General features: G+C 44.7%; 1 protein-coding gene across 1 annotated transcript in view; it reads left to right on the top strand.

Moving 5' to 3' along the window:
* The window catches only part of mecom (MDS1 and EVI1 complex locus), a 112,788-nt gene that overhangs the window by 210 nt on the left and 97,038 nt on the right, over positions 1-15,540 (top strand). The window lies entirely within an intron of this gene.

Raw genomic sequence — 15,540 nt, 5'->3', positions numbered from 1 at the left:
CTGAAAACTTAGTTTCTTTAACACATCAACTTTTCACAAATTCGCAAAACAGTTTTTGTTGTAGGTTTGGAATGAAACTTGTCCTATCTATTAAAGATGCTATGTATGTTCAATTCGCATGTAAAGCTACCCTTTGCTAAGGAATGGAGGTGAGGGGTGTGGGGACTTCCTCAGAGTACATTTCACATCACTCCTCTTGCTGTATTTCCTCCCATGTCGTCATGTTCAGATTTAGCCTAGTGACCACAATGCTATTTGTTGCCCAGTGATGTAATGTTAGCTTGGCTCTGTTGAATAAGCACTGAGGTCTGTGCTCTTAACTCAATTAAAATGAAAAGCTATAAATCCCATCTCCATCCCGGTTAGAGACCCAATGCGGCCATTGACCAATCACATATTCGTCAGCCGATATACAAAATCGAAGTCAGGGTCACAGGACAAGGTCAAAGGTCCGGTGTGGTCTTTGTCAGTGTCAGGCTAGTTTGGTTTTACTGAGTTGAACGCACAAGAGGGGGTGGGGGATATATTGGCCTGATTTTAATTTGGATGTGAGGATTTAGTCCTCTGGACCCATTCACAGGCCTTTGTGCCTTTGTAGGACAGAAGCAAGCTCATTAACACTGGCACACACCATGCAGTTCACAAACAATGAGAAGAATCTGAGTTTTAAATGCAAAAGACAATTGGAGACAGCGCTCTCCATCTCACCAGTCTCCACAACCCCTAATCCCATTTTAATGCTTGCTGACTCAAAATGTGTTGGTCAAATATCAACACTCAGCTCATATAAATAGTTTTGGATTTGGACTAGTGCTGGTTGGGCTTGCATCATAGAGCATTAGACCATCATCTCTGACTCTGTGGTTTTGGCTTAGACCAGACAATAAATTTCTTTATGCTCTGGACTTCATTCCTCCAGGAAACAACTTCTCCTTCATTATCTACTGCTGTATGAGACATATAAATTCCTCTAACAGTGAAGTAAAACTCTGTCTTGTTTTTCCTACGTTTTCCTAACACTGGGTCTTAATATGACTGAAAAAGTCTCTGTCCCTCCCAAAGAGATTTACCGCCAGTTGAACAAGCTCTGTGGGGTTTTTTTTGTTCTTTCTTTTTTTCCCATAGAGGAAAAAGAAGGAAAAAAGGTTTCATGAATTTTAATCCGGCAGTAATTTATGGCAGGCTTGAATAATATGTATTTAAAAGCTGAAAAACTGGGACTGTGTGTCCGTGTGTGTGTGTGTGTGTGTGTGTGTGTGTGTGTGTGTGTGTGTGTGTGTGTGTGTGTGTGTGTGTGTGTGTGTGTGTGTGTGTGTGTGGGTGTGTGTGGTGGTGGTGGAGGGATCAAGGGGAGAGATGGGATCGAAGTGAGGCAGCACTGTATCACAATGTTTAATTACCACCATGACAGCAGGCCATAACTCTTTCCATTAAGTAAATAAGTTGTAAAGAATTTATGATGAAATGCCACATTATTCAGAATGGATATTCAGAGATGACATCCCTTCGCATTAAATATGGTAAACGCCATTAAGTCCTCCCACTGCACACCACCACCTCGTGCCCACCCCCTTACCATCTCCCACCCATCCCTCGCTCACCCCGACATACCTCCCTACTCCCACCCGCCGACTGCAAACCGTCAATATGCCAATAAGCTCATGGAGGGTCTGTAAAAATAAAATTGATTTGGTAAATGTGAGTTAAGATAAATATGTTTGCTTTCATCATCAATTCTGCGTAGCGCAGCGAGGTGATGTCACCGACCAGGGAGTGATAAAGCTGTGCTCCCATCTGGAGCATTTGATGGAGGGCCCAGAGCGGCCCCGGCCAGCGGTGACAGACTGGGGGAAGTTTGTCACCAGGGAGGCCACCACTTCTCAGCACCATCACCATAAATTTGGAGCTATATTCATAAAGGGGAAGGATGAGTTATTGGGTCCACAGTGCTTTATGAATACAGGAATGGTGAATTATGGGGAAAGATAGCTTCAGTAAATAAGAAGCGGAGAGGCAGCAGAGGGGTCTGTCAGGTCCAGGCGTTCACCTATGGAGGAAAAGGCACTACTGAAGTGCTGACTGTGCTGTGCCAACATTCCCTGCCCAGTGTGAGCATACATGCTGATGAGTGTGTGTGTGTGTGTATGTGTGTGTGAGTGTGTGTGTGTGTGTGCAAATATGAGTGTGTGAGAATGTTTTTACTGTCTTTGCTCAGTGTGAGCATGTGTGTGTGCATGTGTCTTTTGAGATATCGCCTGTATGATTTTGATGTCAAACATGTTTGACCTGAAAGTGAAGAAAAGGGTCCGTGAGTCCCCTTGATTGAGCCTTTATCTGCTTAAAATGCCCCGCTTTAAATTTCTAACAAACTGTGCCCCTTGGTTTCAGATCCATTTACTTTCATTATGAGAGTTTTCAGTTGTAAATCGAAACCTTGATTATTTTTAGGACGATTAGCATGAATTGGTTTGAACGGCGTTTGAGATTTTTACATGAATCTTACCCTGAATGCAACCAATTCGATAGTGAATTGGGCCGATCACCCTTGTGGAAGGATTAATGTGTTTTGTGCAGGTTAAGTCAGTTGAAGACAAACCAACGGAGGGGAAACAGCAAGGGCAAGGACCAAGGTTGTAGTCAAGATGCCCGGGAGGAAAGATAGATTACTTAATATCTACCTGCATCTCATTATGCCATTGGTTTACATTTATATTTGAACAATTCTCCAGAGCCCTTTACATGTGTGTATAGTTCATATCATGAATTTAGAAGATAAACTTGATGAATCGTTTTGGGTAAAATGTCAGTTTGGGTTTACTGGAATTAATGTACTTTCACTGTTCATGGCATACTCACCGATTTTCGAGGGAAAACATAAATTTTATTTTATTTTCTAGCTTAATGGTTTTTTCCCTTGTTTTTTTATTTTTTATTTTTATTTCTTGCTTGTACTGTTCACAAGAATGTGTATTTTAAAAGCTTTCTCAAAAACACTTCTAAGGCATAGATGCCCGCGAGTCCATATTCTGCTGTCTCTCTCTCCCTTTCTGAGTTGCTGGGCACATTGAAATTCAAACTCGTTTTCTGTCCGTTCTCTTTCTCAGCAACAGCAACAATGAGGCAGAGAGTGAGAGTCCCGGAGAGAGTTATCCAGCACTCAATGAGCCTTTGGGCTCACTCGCGCCCACAGCCCCATGGGATTATGGGACTAGGTTTAGAGCTGGGTTTAGAGGGCCAGGTGCCTCCCGCTGGAGGCGCAATGGGCGGAGTGCTTGAGGGGTTAGGAGGAGGGGTGGGGTGGTGGTGCGGGGCGGGACGGGACGGGGGCTCTAAGGGCTTTTGTGCACCTCTCGAGTGAGAGACGGAGGTGGAGATGGAGGTGGCAGTGTTGGTGGTGGCTGCTGTGGTGGTGGGAGGCGGTGAAGGAGATTAGCAGTGCCATTGAATGGGTGTGGAGGATTAGGTGGTTTGGCTGGGCCCTTCCTGGCTCTGCCTGTCTCCTGAATCTCCTGAGAGACCGGCCATGAGAGGATGGGAGGATGGATATCTATCTATCTATCTATCTATCTATCTATCTATCTATCTATCTATCTATCTATCTATCTATCTATCTATCTATCTATCTATCTATCTATCTATCTATCTATCTATCTATCTATCTATCTATCTATCTATCTATCTATCTATCTGTCTGTACATTTATGTCTGTCTGTCTATCATAGTTGTAAGGATATTACACAAAATTAAATTGCACACAGAAATCGCTTTTTGACATTTATTTTATTGAAAAGTTCCATGTTGTTGTTGTTTTTGTAAAATGACTCCCTTGATGATTTAAATGAGCTCATAGACAACGAGCAAGATGAGTTCACGATGTTCAGTCATAAATATTCTTATTGTTTAGAATGGTTTTATGAGCCTCTGCAACTCATGATGGCTCACATACTTGTAAACTTTCAATCCCACCAACAGAAAGAAACTAATTAAAAAAAAAAGGAATATAAAATGCTTTCAGACAACAGCAGTAGTGTGCAGTTAGTTTTTGCCTTTCATACGTTGGGTCACAAGCACAGATACACTGAACCTCAGGGTTTGAGGCAGGTTGTAAGAAAGCGTGTGAGAGTACGTATGGAGGGCGTTTCGAGAGGGCGTGATTTTTTTCTTCTTTTTTTTTTGGTGCAGGGATAAGCCGCTGTCCCACATGAATGCAGATGTCTCTGACTGACTGTCCCCAGGTCTCCTATGTACTGACGGGCTGTCACCACTCTCTGTCACAAGGAGAAAAAGCCACTCTCAGTTCAGACTAAAAGGCCCCTAATCCCTGGGCCCCTACCACATCCCATCCACTGTCAGGGGAGATGGCTCTGCCCACAGCAGTGCTTAGAAAGCCAGGCGCAAGGGATGAACCTCTCTGTCACTCACGTACCTCTCAATGGACACACATATTCCCATTTTCACTGCCCACACATACAAACATACACACACACATGCACACACACGCACACAACAAGAACAACATGCAGTTTTTAGACGTTCAAAAAACTGCCTTTGCTACTTTCTTTTGCTAAGGTAATGTGAATGGAGGATGTCAATGCATTGTGTCCCCTGAACATAATGGCTGTGCTGACATCATCCCAGGACCCGTTTTCTCTCATGAGAAGAGCGCCAGGTTGCTGCTGGGATAATGTGTGTAATGATGACTGAACAGTTCACAGCATCCTCTGGGGTTTCACTGGCAGTTAATGAATTGTAAAGAATACAATAAAAGCTGCTAAATACTGTGGTGCGTGAACAGATAGTGAGCAAAGGGTACTGTGTCACCATGTGTTTAGGTGGGTTCAGAACAGAGGATTGTATATGCCTGCATTTTGTCTCTTAAGAGAGCTGCTCTAAGAAACAGACATTTAATTATGTTGTCTTTGTCATCGCACCACTAATTGTAATGACAGCTTAGCTGCGTTTTGCATGACTCTATCTACAGACAAGGGCCTAAGCATGGGGGCAGGGTTTGAGGGCTAAGACAACACCTGGGGTTGGGGATTGAAGAGATTGTGCTGGAGCCTGGGTTAGGTTTGTGTTGGATTCAATGGAGGGAATGAGCCTAGGCTTACTCCATGTTATGGACTGCTTGTACCAGCCCTAAGGCCAGACCAGACCTGGGCGTGTTATGGTCTAGAGGTCAAGGTCGGTATAGTATTGTTTTTTTTATATGTACATTGTTATGTCATACCAATAAAGCCATTTGAATTTGAATTTGTTTTTCACTTGTGCTGATGCCAAGGAAGACAACTCCATTTTTTTTGTTTTTTGAAAAAAGACTTAATCAAGTTAGTGCTCAGCACTGCCTCATCATACTGTCACTTTTTGTTGGGCCCATTGCCGCCACAATGATCCTCTTACTGGGCTTACAGCCCCTGGCCCAGCTCTGGGCCTAAACAACCAGTTAGCTTCAGCTCCAGTCTAGGGGGGCCAGGCAACCAGCTTCAGTTTGTACTGCTCAGCATTTTGACCCATTGTCATGCGCCCAACATATTGAGATGACGTGTTGCATTTTGAGACAAAAATAACAAAACTGGAGGCACCCTGGTGGCTCACCTGGTAGAGTGGTACCACATAAGGCTGAGTCCTTACTGCAGCGGCCCGGGTTCGAATCCGGCCCAGGCCCTTTACTTCATGTCATCCCCTATCTCTCCCCTGCCTTTCTTGTCTCTCTCTTGACTATTGCTAGCAAATAAAGGTGGAAAATACCAACAAAACAAAATCTAAAAAAAAAAGGGAAAAATTTCACACTTTCAACTTTGAACAATCAGGTCTGATCATTATCCAGCAATAATAATCCATTCTCTGCTTAGACATCTGTGCTTTCTTATGTCCTGGAGTTCAGTTGGTCATAAATGAATTTGCTCTACAGTCAAACAACACCATAAAGGCTCAAAGTCAAAGACCATTCTCATTATTTACCATTGGTCATGCCTAAAGCCAGTTGTTTTCTAATCTGTTATTCAAGTACATTTTATTTTGTTGTGCGCTGACTAGTAGGCAGGTGTGTGAGTGCGAGTGGGATATAAATATGTCTAATTAAGCCTGGTACACTTTCCAAGTTGTCTCTTATCTCTAAGATAAGTTCTCTGTACCTTTTTACATTGGTAACCCATAAACAGTGGACATCATAAATCTGCCCTGCATTGTCCCATATTATTCTGCACAATGTTAATGGCTTGTCCTGCGTTGGAATTAACTGCATCTGGTAACCCAGTTTCAAGTACATCCAGTTATGGTGGCCCTGATGTCATACTACACATAGAAAAGTTCAGATCAGCCATGTTTAAGAGGAATCCATTTCCACAGGCAGCGCTGATTGTTTGTAGTGTTTTGAGAGCGAGTGTGAATTCACCCTCAACTGAGATGAAGCGCAAAATTGGCTTTGTTCAAAATTTAAATACTGTAAAAAAATGTGTAGGTTGGTTAGAAAAGGTTAGATTAATGAGCATGCATGCTCCATCTTTAGAGAACCAGAAATTGTACACTTTTACATTTTGAAATGATGGAAATGAACTGATCCTGGCACTGGTATGTAAGTCACGCGTGTCCTGCTGAGCCCCCAGCTTTCTTCACGGGGGTTGGAGTGTGCTTCCTTGCCCTCCTATTGAACAGTTTGAGCCATGCATGCAGCCATGTCTGTCTGTGTGTCTGCCATTGACTCCTCCTGGCCTCTGGTAGAAAGAGGAGCTCCCCATCCAGTGTAGTGAGGAAGGAGTGGGGACCATTGAAAACTCAAACAACAAAACAAGTTGGGGGTCCATCTCCTTGTCTCTCAGTTGATTGGTAATCCCTTTCTGCAGACTAATCTGTCTTGTTTGGAGGTGCTGGTTTAGCCAGAAGGTGGTTGGTGTTGGTGGTGTTGTCTCTGTTTTTGTTGACATTATAATCTTGTGTAAAGGGCTTAAAAAAAAGAATTGAGGTACATTCAGAAAGGAAGAATGTGAAACAAAAAAAAGTGTAAGAGCATTTCCAGTCCAGGAGTCCATGTCTCCCACTTTTTCATTTTCTCTCACTTTTTTTGGTTGCTTACCTTTGGAGAATGGAAAAACTGGGGGGGGGGGGGGGGCAAAAAAAATGTAAAAACAATTTGAGATTCCACCTGCATTTGAGATTTCACCCCCTCTGTCCTCTTCTCTCTCCTTCACGTCCTTTCCCTCCTCCTCCTCCTCCCCCCCATTCTTTTTTTTCTGTCTTTGGGTTCCCAGCAGGGAGGGGAAGCTAGGTTAACTAACTGAACAAAGTCAGAGGGAATTTCTGAAGGACAATAGGCAGGCATTAGCAGGGGCCGTGCCGTAGAAAGGTGTAGCTGCCGGCAGCACAATACTAGGTGAAGGAGGTTCTGACCAGGGGTCCATCCGAGTGGGGCAAAGGTCACAGGACATATTAGATCGGACGAGAATGGCGGGACCTTGTTTGGGTGGCGGAGGGTGTGGGGGGGAGAAGTGGAGATGAGAAAGAATGAGTTCACCTGTGAGAAAAGCCTGAGGGCTTGGTGGTGGTGCCGGTGGGAGACCTGATCCTTGTAGATGTCTCAATCTGTCCGGACAAACATCTGCCAAATGGGTGGATGGTTCACACAGCACAGTGACTTTACGCAGGGGATGCTGATTAGAAATAGGAAATCCGCGCTGGGAAAACTCAATAAGATGATGACAAGTGTCTAGACAGCCACAGATCTAAAGGCTCTGCTGGTTGGCTTTATATAGCAGGTATATTGATTCATTGGAGGGATATAAATTCTATACAGCCTTGTAAGAAAATGTCTATCCTCTATCAGCAGTGGTTACAGCACTCTGGATACTCTTCTTGCCTGGTGTTGATGCATACTGACCGAGTACCCATCAAAGTCGCAGTCAAAGCCAATTTCTTTTGCTTTATTAGGCAACATTCTGAAGAGTGTGAGAGGACAAAATGGGAGATGTCATGTCACATTGCTAGAACATGGGTTTCATAATAAGACTTGAGAGCTATGCATCTCAATGTTGTTGACAGACAGGAAGCCCTGATTAAAATTCCGAGAGAAATGTTGCATACGTAGTTATTTTTCTCCACTCTTTTTTGCACATGTGTGGGGTGGTCTAGTTAGCGTGGTGATAATATTGTATCTCATGGCAGACAGTTTGAATTGGTTGGACAGAATACTGGAGAGTTACAAAATCCCATCTGGGATACGAGTGCTTGAATCAAAGGCACCTCATCAGCTGTGAGTACTTCTCCACATGAACACAGTGAAAGAGTATTCTTTTTTTTCTTCTTGCAAACCCATAGACTAGCACGACTTTATTGGATGGGGGATGTATTCTTGGAGTCACTAAGAAGCCAAACCCGTTGAATGCTAAAGATCCAGGAAAACACACACACACACACAAACTGACCCCTGCGCTCTACACAGACAGGAGTGAGAATGAGGGGACCCCCAAGCGACGTAAAGGAAACAGAGGTGATGAATTCCTTGTGCAGGGGCACAGAGAAAGGCTCATAGATACCTTATCTAGGGGTGCTTGGAGGGAGGGGGCTCTCCTTAAAACACAGTAGTGATTGTTTCCAAATGTCTTCTCAATAGGGATAGATGGGGAGAGAGAGAGAGAGCGAGAGAGAGAGAGAGAGAGAGAGAGAGAGAGAGAGAGAGAGAGAGAGAGAGAGAGAGAGAGAGAGAGAGAGAGAGAGAGAGAGAGAGAGAGAGAGATTGTGAGAGACAGAAAGAGGGTGTGTGAGAGAGCGAGAGATGCTGGAGCAGGGCCTATGAGTTTTTTTTTTGTTTTTTTGGTTTTTATTGGCCCAGCTCAGAGAGAGGGAGAGGGGATAGGAACTCTCTCCAGGTTTTCCTTACCGGAGTCACTGCTAGCGCTTAACTACCAGTCAGATCGCATTACCCTGGCAGTAAATCTGAACACCGGTTAACGCAAATAATCAAGAGCTAATACTACTCCACGAAACCACTCTCTCTATGTCTGTGGTCAGAGCTGTGCAAACAGGCACAAGGCAGGACCCTCTGTCCTCTCAGCCTCCACCAGAGTCTCACTCACTCTTTCACAGCTATTGTAACCAACATGCTGTCACTTTCTCCACATAGCCGTACACCCAATTGTTCCTTGGTTTATGGATCTGTGTGCGTGTGTGCGTGTGGGTGTGTGTGGGTGTGTGTGGGGTGTTAAATCATTGTATGCATGAGCAGGGACGAGACGGTAACCTGAAAAAAATCTCTTCCCCCTCTTGTTTTTTTTTTTTTAATCTCTCCTGCTTTCCCCTTCTCTGTGTCTCTGTGCTATAGTTCAAAGGCTAATGGGGCAGTGGGGTCTGGTTTGAGAGCTCATTACCAGGTTAAGCACTAAGAAACACGGGCTGGTCCATATTCAGCGTAGCAACGCCGTACCCCTCGATCAATTACTCCATATTGCAGCTCCAATTAGGGTGGACCAGGTCCAAGACCAGAGCTGAGAGCTGCCAGGGTTTGAGAGAGAAAGCAGAGGCCCCGGGTGGCAGTAATGAGGTCTTAACCCCAACACTGCTCTATTATGTCATAATGCTTTAATTTGAGCCATATGATCGGCCGCAGTGTGCTCTTATGTTATTGGAAAGTCAATATTTGTGAGCGAGCCCCGGCTGTTTCCCTCAGATGTGGCCTATGTGCAAAAGGCCGCAGACTGCTCTGGAGTGAATGACCGACAAGTATGGAGGGTCAAAGAGGAAGAACACAGCAGGTCATGTGGGAATGTGGCGTGGAGGGGGGCGGGGGGGGCAAGTTGAAAGTGAATCCCCCTCTCTCATACAATTATTGCATGATAGATAATGATTTAATAAATTCATTGTTATTTTTGCTAGATCTCTAATCAGTGCTATTTGCTGCGTCACACGCGTAACACAATTCACCAACTATGCATACATTATGACCTGTACTGGGCAATAGAGAGCAATTCTTATTCTACTGTTATTGCACTTGAGTGCTTATTGCTGTGTAATTGTTAATGGCTTGTATAGTATTTTAAAGTAATGTTTTACAATAGCATGGCTTTTTCACATACTGGGCTTAATTACCATGCTAATAACCTATAGCAACCATATCCTGTCTTTTAATTGGTTTCTGATAACAATGATAACAATAATAATAATAATAATGATACATATTTAGTCTTTTTATATAAAGATATAATTACTACACAGAAATAATGTTAAATCTACATGTTTAGTTAAATATTTAGTCGTACCATGGATATGGTCATAGAGAAGCTTGTGTGCTGTTGTAAAACATTGTTTTTATTACGTGGGGATTTATTTTGTGTAGGCAATGGTCCATAATGATACATAATATTACAAAGAACAGTGTGACAGTCATAAGCAAACAAGTCATCGTCCATCACCACTACTGTTTTGCAAGTACTTTGCTCAGGAGGACTGGAAATATGTTTACTATAGGCCTACATTTGCTATTTGAACTTACATGGACTCCAGGATTATTATTGTTATGATTATTGTCATTATTATTGTTTAACTTATTTTCATACTCAGCAGTGATCTTTGTTTGATCAGTGGAAACAGAACATTTGGCTGCATGGGATCAGACATCCAATGCATTGTCACGTGCTTTGCATTGTTTTGCTCTAAAACTTTAGATGCATGGTAGATATGTTGGTTCTAGACATGGTACCTATAAATCAACAAATCTGAAGCCTGAGGGGAACAGATAGCTTTTCCTTTGATCAAGAAACAAAAGCAAGATGGAGAGAGAAAGAACTGTGGGGCTGTTTGGGATGGTAGTGATGGGATGAGAGAGAGAGAAAGAGAGAGTTGGAACATGTTTTTGAGACACCAAGTGGGTTGAATGTGGGAAGATAGGATTGACAAAATGAGACAAAGAGAAGGCAAGAGTGATAGATGAGACGGCGGAGAAATAAAGATGGATAAAGGGGAGAGAGGAGCAAAAAGAAAAAGATAATCATTCAGAGTGAATGAAAGACAGAGAGCGAGAATGAGCGGAGAAGGGAGGAGAAAGAAAGCTGGTTGTCCTGTCTCTTGTACGTGCCGAGGGAGACAGATTTCCCAATGGAGCGTTCCCAAGTGTTCCCCTGCAGTCTGTAATAGGATTTTCCAGGCTACAGCAGGTAGTCTGTGAGGGGAACTTTGTTCATAGCCACTCACAGATAAGGGTTAATGTAGCCCGAAGGTTTCTCCACTGCGCCGGGCGCTCTGGGAGTCCATGTCGCTCCCTCCTTGCCTGCCTGTGGTGTCACCACCAATCCGTCACAAAGGATTTCTCCCTGCAAAACTCAGTGGCCACTTCTGACATCTCCAACAAACTAATTGTTGTCTCCAGTCCTGGCGAGCCCTGTGAAGTCCTAACGAGTTAGCGTCTTCTGCAGAGATGAGAAAAAGTCTCACAAAATCAATTTCTCAGCCGATTACGCTTTGTCATCAGCCCAAAACAAAACCCCTTGGTCAGTGCCAAGCAGACATAAAAGGAGAGGAGAGTAGAGAGGAGGACACAATAGGCCAAGAAAGACTATGCCGGTATCTCTGAGAAAAGAGAATTGGGGGGGGGGCATCTCTCCTGTAATCGTTCTCTTTCCCTGGGCCATTTTATGGTTGCTTCCCCTTTCTCGAAAGCACTTTTATGACGAGCATTGTAATGTCTGTGGAGTTCTGGGGAGCCTCTCTTTGGGCCATGCAGGGCTCCTCTCTGGGTCCTGAGTGACAGCGGGACAAGATCCAACCACCACCCAGGACACAGAGCCATAAATCATCCTGCTGGCATGCAGCTCCACTTCCTGAACAGCTACCAGTTCCTGCAGGGGACAAAAAGGCCTTTGTGGTCTTTGGGAAGCCAAAACCTTTTCTCTCTTTGAGAGTTCTGAGTGTTATGAGCGATGCTGGGAAAGACTTTGGGCGAGAAATACATAGAGTGAAAGGGAGAGAGCGAAGGGGGGGGGGAGCAGAGACAGATAATGAGGCACAAAGAGAGACAGAGAAAGGAAAAAAGAGACAGAAGGAGTGGTGCAGACAGAAAAAGAGGCAGAAAGTGTCGAGAAGAAAAAGGAGTTTACACAGCAAAGGAGGTAGTTAAGTTTAATAAGGCTATGACTAAGCTACTACTAATAGCTACTGCATGTGAGCACCTGTTGAACACTGAGTACAGATCGAATCAGCGCCTGTTTGTTTACAAGCTTATCCATGGAGACATCCTGCTCCTGTTACTTCACTGAGATAGAGTCATCAGTTACTTCAGTGACTGCTTTTTCTTTAATACCCGGCAGTGGATGTGTACAGTCAGACAGCCGGAGCTGTGGTGGCCCTCACCAAAGGAGGTCTCCCATCATCCCTCCATTGCTTCCTCCCTCCTTTGCATTCCTCATATCCACCAATCTTCATCCCTCCTCGCATGTTTGGATGGCTCCACCTCGGTGTCAGGCTGTGAAGGACGGCTGTTTTCCTTACAGCCCAGATCAAGACAGCGGATTGGCCCCGGGGGGGGCCTGAGGATGTGAAGCCTCTGACATGTCCCGTAAATCTGTGGTGTCCCATCTCCACCGCTCGATCAGCACAGCACGATGAGAACACCAATGAGGCGTGAGGATGAACATTCCTCAGACCGTTTCCACACACAAAACCCTGGGCTTCACTTGCAGAATAACACTTTTATACCCTGCGTTTTTTTTTCAGGTTTTTTTTTTCTGCGTGGTGAGCTGTACACCTCAGCAAAAAAAAGTCCTAACGTCTATCCTTCCTCCCTTGGTGAAACAAGTCCCCAAACCCCAACCTTTTAGTCATAAAAGCTTTCACGGGAAGCCTGCTTACTTAGTGTCTCATGTTTGTGTTAAATGATGAATATGAAGTTGTATGTTATTACAGTGTCTATGAGAATTAGTTACAAGCTGTCTGTGTGTTGATATACCTAATTCCCATAATCCATAGCTATATGTCTGTCTCTGTGTAACCGAGGGGAGCTTGCAGAGCCACATGAGGTTGGCAAGCTACTCTCTAAACTACCCACTCAAATACTCACAAGTATATAAAAAAAAATATATATATGTATATATTCCCTGCCCCCCCCCCTTTTCCCCCCAATTGTACTTGGCCAATTACCCCACCCTTCCAAGCCTTCCCGGTCGCTGCTCCACCCCCTCTGCCGATCCGGGGAGGGCTGCGGACTGCCACCCACCTCCTCCAATACATGGGGAGTCGCCAGCTGCTTCTGTTCACCTGACAGTGAGGAGTTTCACCCGGGGGACGTACTGCATGGGAGGATCACGCTATTTCCCCCAGTGCCCCCCCCGAACAGGCACCCTGACCGACAAGAGGAGGCGCTAGTGTGGTGACCAGGACACATACCCACATCTGGCTTCCCACCTGCAGACATGGCCAATTGTGTCTGTAGGGACGCCTGACCTAGCTGGCGGTAACACAGGGACTCAATTCAATGATCCCTGTGTTGGTAGGCAACGGAATAGACTGCTACATTACCCAGATGCCCCAGAAAAAATATTTTAAAGCAAATTCTAGATAGTGAACTCAAATGGGATTTGCAGAGCATCTCTTTAAGTGACCATGATCCTGCCGTGTGCGTGCGCGTGCGCGCGTGTGAGTGCGTGTGCGTGCACATTTGTTAAGCAGACACAAAGGAGATGACTTGTACATCTTTTGTCTGACCACATGTTATTTAAGGAGACAAAGGACAAAAGGTGGACAAGAGGACAGATACATTAACACACAGGCCAGAGAGTGACACAGATGAGCTGACAGGTTAGCAGTCTGGCAAACAGAGATGTTGGGCAAGGACCAGTCCGTGTAGTGCCCCTTCTCCTCAGCCAGTCAGCCACAACAGCCACGTTAGCCAGATTTTTCACCTAAATGGAAATGCTGCCTGTCACCCCCACACTGCTTCCAACTGCTCCCTCTGTCCAATCTGTCACAGTACACCAGCGGCCGCGGAAATAGGCTTGCCACTCTCACTGTCATCTCAGTAACGGATGTTCTGTCTTTACTACAGGGCGGGACCAGGCAGCACTCAGGTTCGCTTTCCCTGCCCCAATCCCTTCCACTAATTTCCCTTCCTTCTCCGTCACTATCCTCTTTCTCTCAGCCCCCCTCTCTCCATCTCATCTCAGTGATGACTCTCTTGGATCTGCCCAGTTAAGGTCATGTGTGTGTATTTCTGCCTTTGGTGAAAGCATGTGTGTGTGTGTGTGTGTGTGTGTGTGTGTGTGTGTGTGTGTGTGTGTGTGTGTGTGTGTGTGTGTGTGTGTGTGTGTGTGTGTGTGTGGGTGTATGCGCGCACACGCACGCGTGCGATGAATGCCCCTCATGCCCTCATCACCTATCCAGCCTCAAAAGCAATGGCATAAGAGGGAGGGGGTGAAATAAATCGTGTCCACCGCCCTGACTGGTAACCTAACGGCCATCATAAATAATGGAGACCTATTTGAAGGCAAAGATGGGGCATTAGAAGCTATTTACACTGCAGGAGCCATGCTATCGATCAGCGTGGGACGTCCCATAGATAAGAATGGGATGATGTCATGGTTATTTATGGTGATTCCCGGTGGTAGGGCTACAAAGGGATTTTCGGGGCGACAGCTCCATCCGTTTTTTTGGGGTGTATGTGTGTGTGTGTTTGTGTGTGTATGTGTGTGGGGGGGGTTTGATGCATTCTGCCATCAAAGAAACAATCAGCAAGCGAGCAGGGTTGTGGGAGAGGTATAGGTGCCATGGATGCCTGCCTCTGATGCATACAGTCTTAAACACACTTTAATACACACACACGCACACGCACACACACACACACACACACACACACACACACACACACACACACACACACGCATGCGTGCGACACGTGCTGAGTGAGAGTGAGACTCAGACTCTCACACACACACACACACACACACACACACACACACACACACACACACACACACACACACTGCCAAGACAAATGCCATCAGTGTAATTAGGGCCCATAAAGAGTTGAGGGAAGAGACGGCTCAGAGGAGATATGGTTCATCTCTGTCTCACTGATTCGCATCCGGTAAAATACCAAATAGAAAAAAAAATAGCATTTGCAGTGCAATAAACTACTGGCTCTCAATCAACGTATAAAGCCACAATATTTTATTGTGAAACTAAACGCTATATTTACTGGGAGTCGAGGAACAAAATTGCCGTTATAAGTCCCAAATTTGATTCACCCTGTAAAGGCCTTTTTTTTTTCTGAATACAAAGTATATAAACGCAGTGCTTCAGAACATATATATATATATATATATATATATATATATATATATATATATATATATATATGTATGTCTGTGTGTGTGTGTGTGTAGTAGAGTAAAAAGACCTTCTATGAGAACGGGCATTCAGGAGTGCCTTGGTATTTCATGTGTTGTAAATGTATGTTGCAAATCAACTAAAGAAATAGAGTACACAATAAATATGTAATGCATTAATTCCAAGTTGCCAGAATTTCACCAGAAAGAGTGTCAAAATGTTGTCGTTTGTCAGATG

The sequence above is a fragment of the Lampris incognitus genome, chromosome 7 (assembly GCF_029633865.1).
Source record: "Lampris incognitus isolate fLamInc1 chromosome 7, fLamInc1.hap2, whole genome shotgun sequence".
Taxonomy (NCBI): domain Eukaryota; kingdom Metazoa; phylum Chordata; class Actinopteri; order Lampriformes; family Lampridae; genus Lampris; species Lampris incognitus.
Note: the sequence above shows the minus strand (reverse complement) of the source record. Positions and strands in the feature narration are given on the sequence as shown.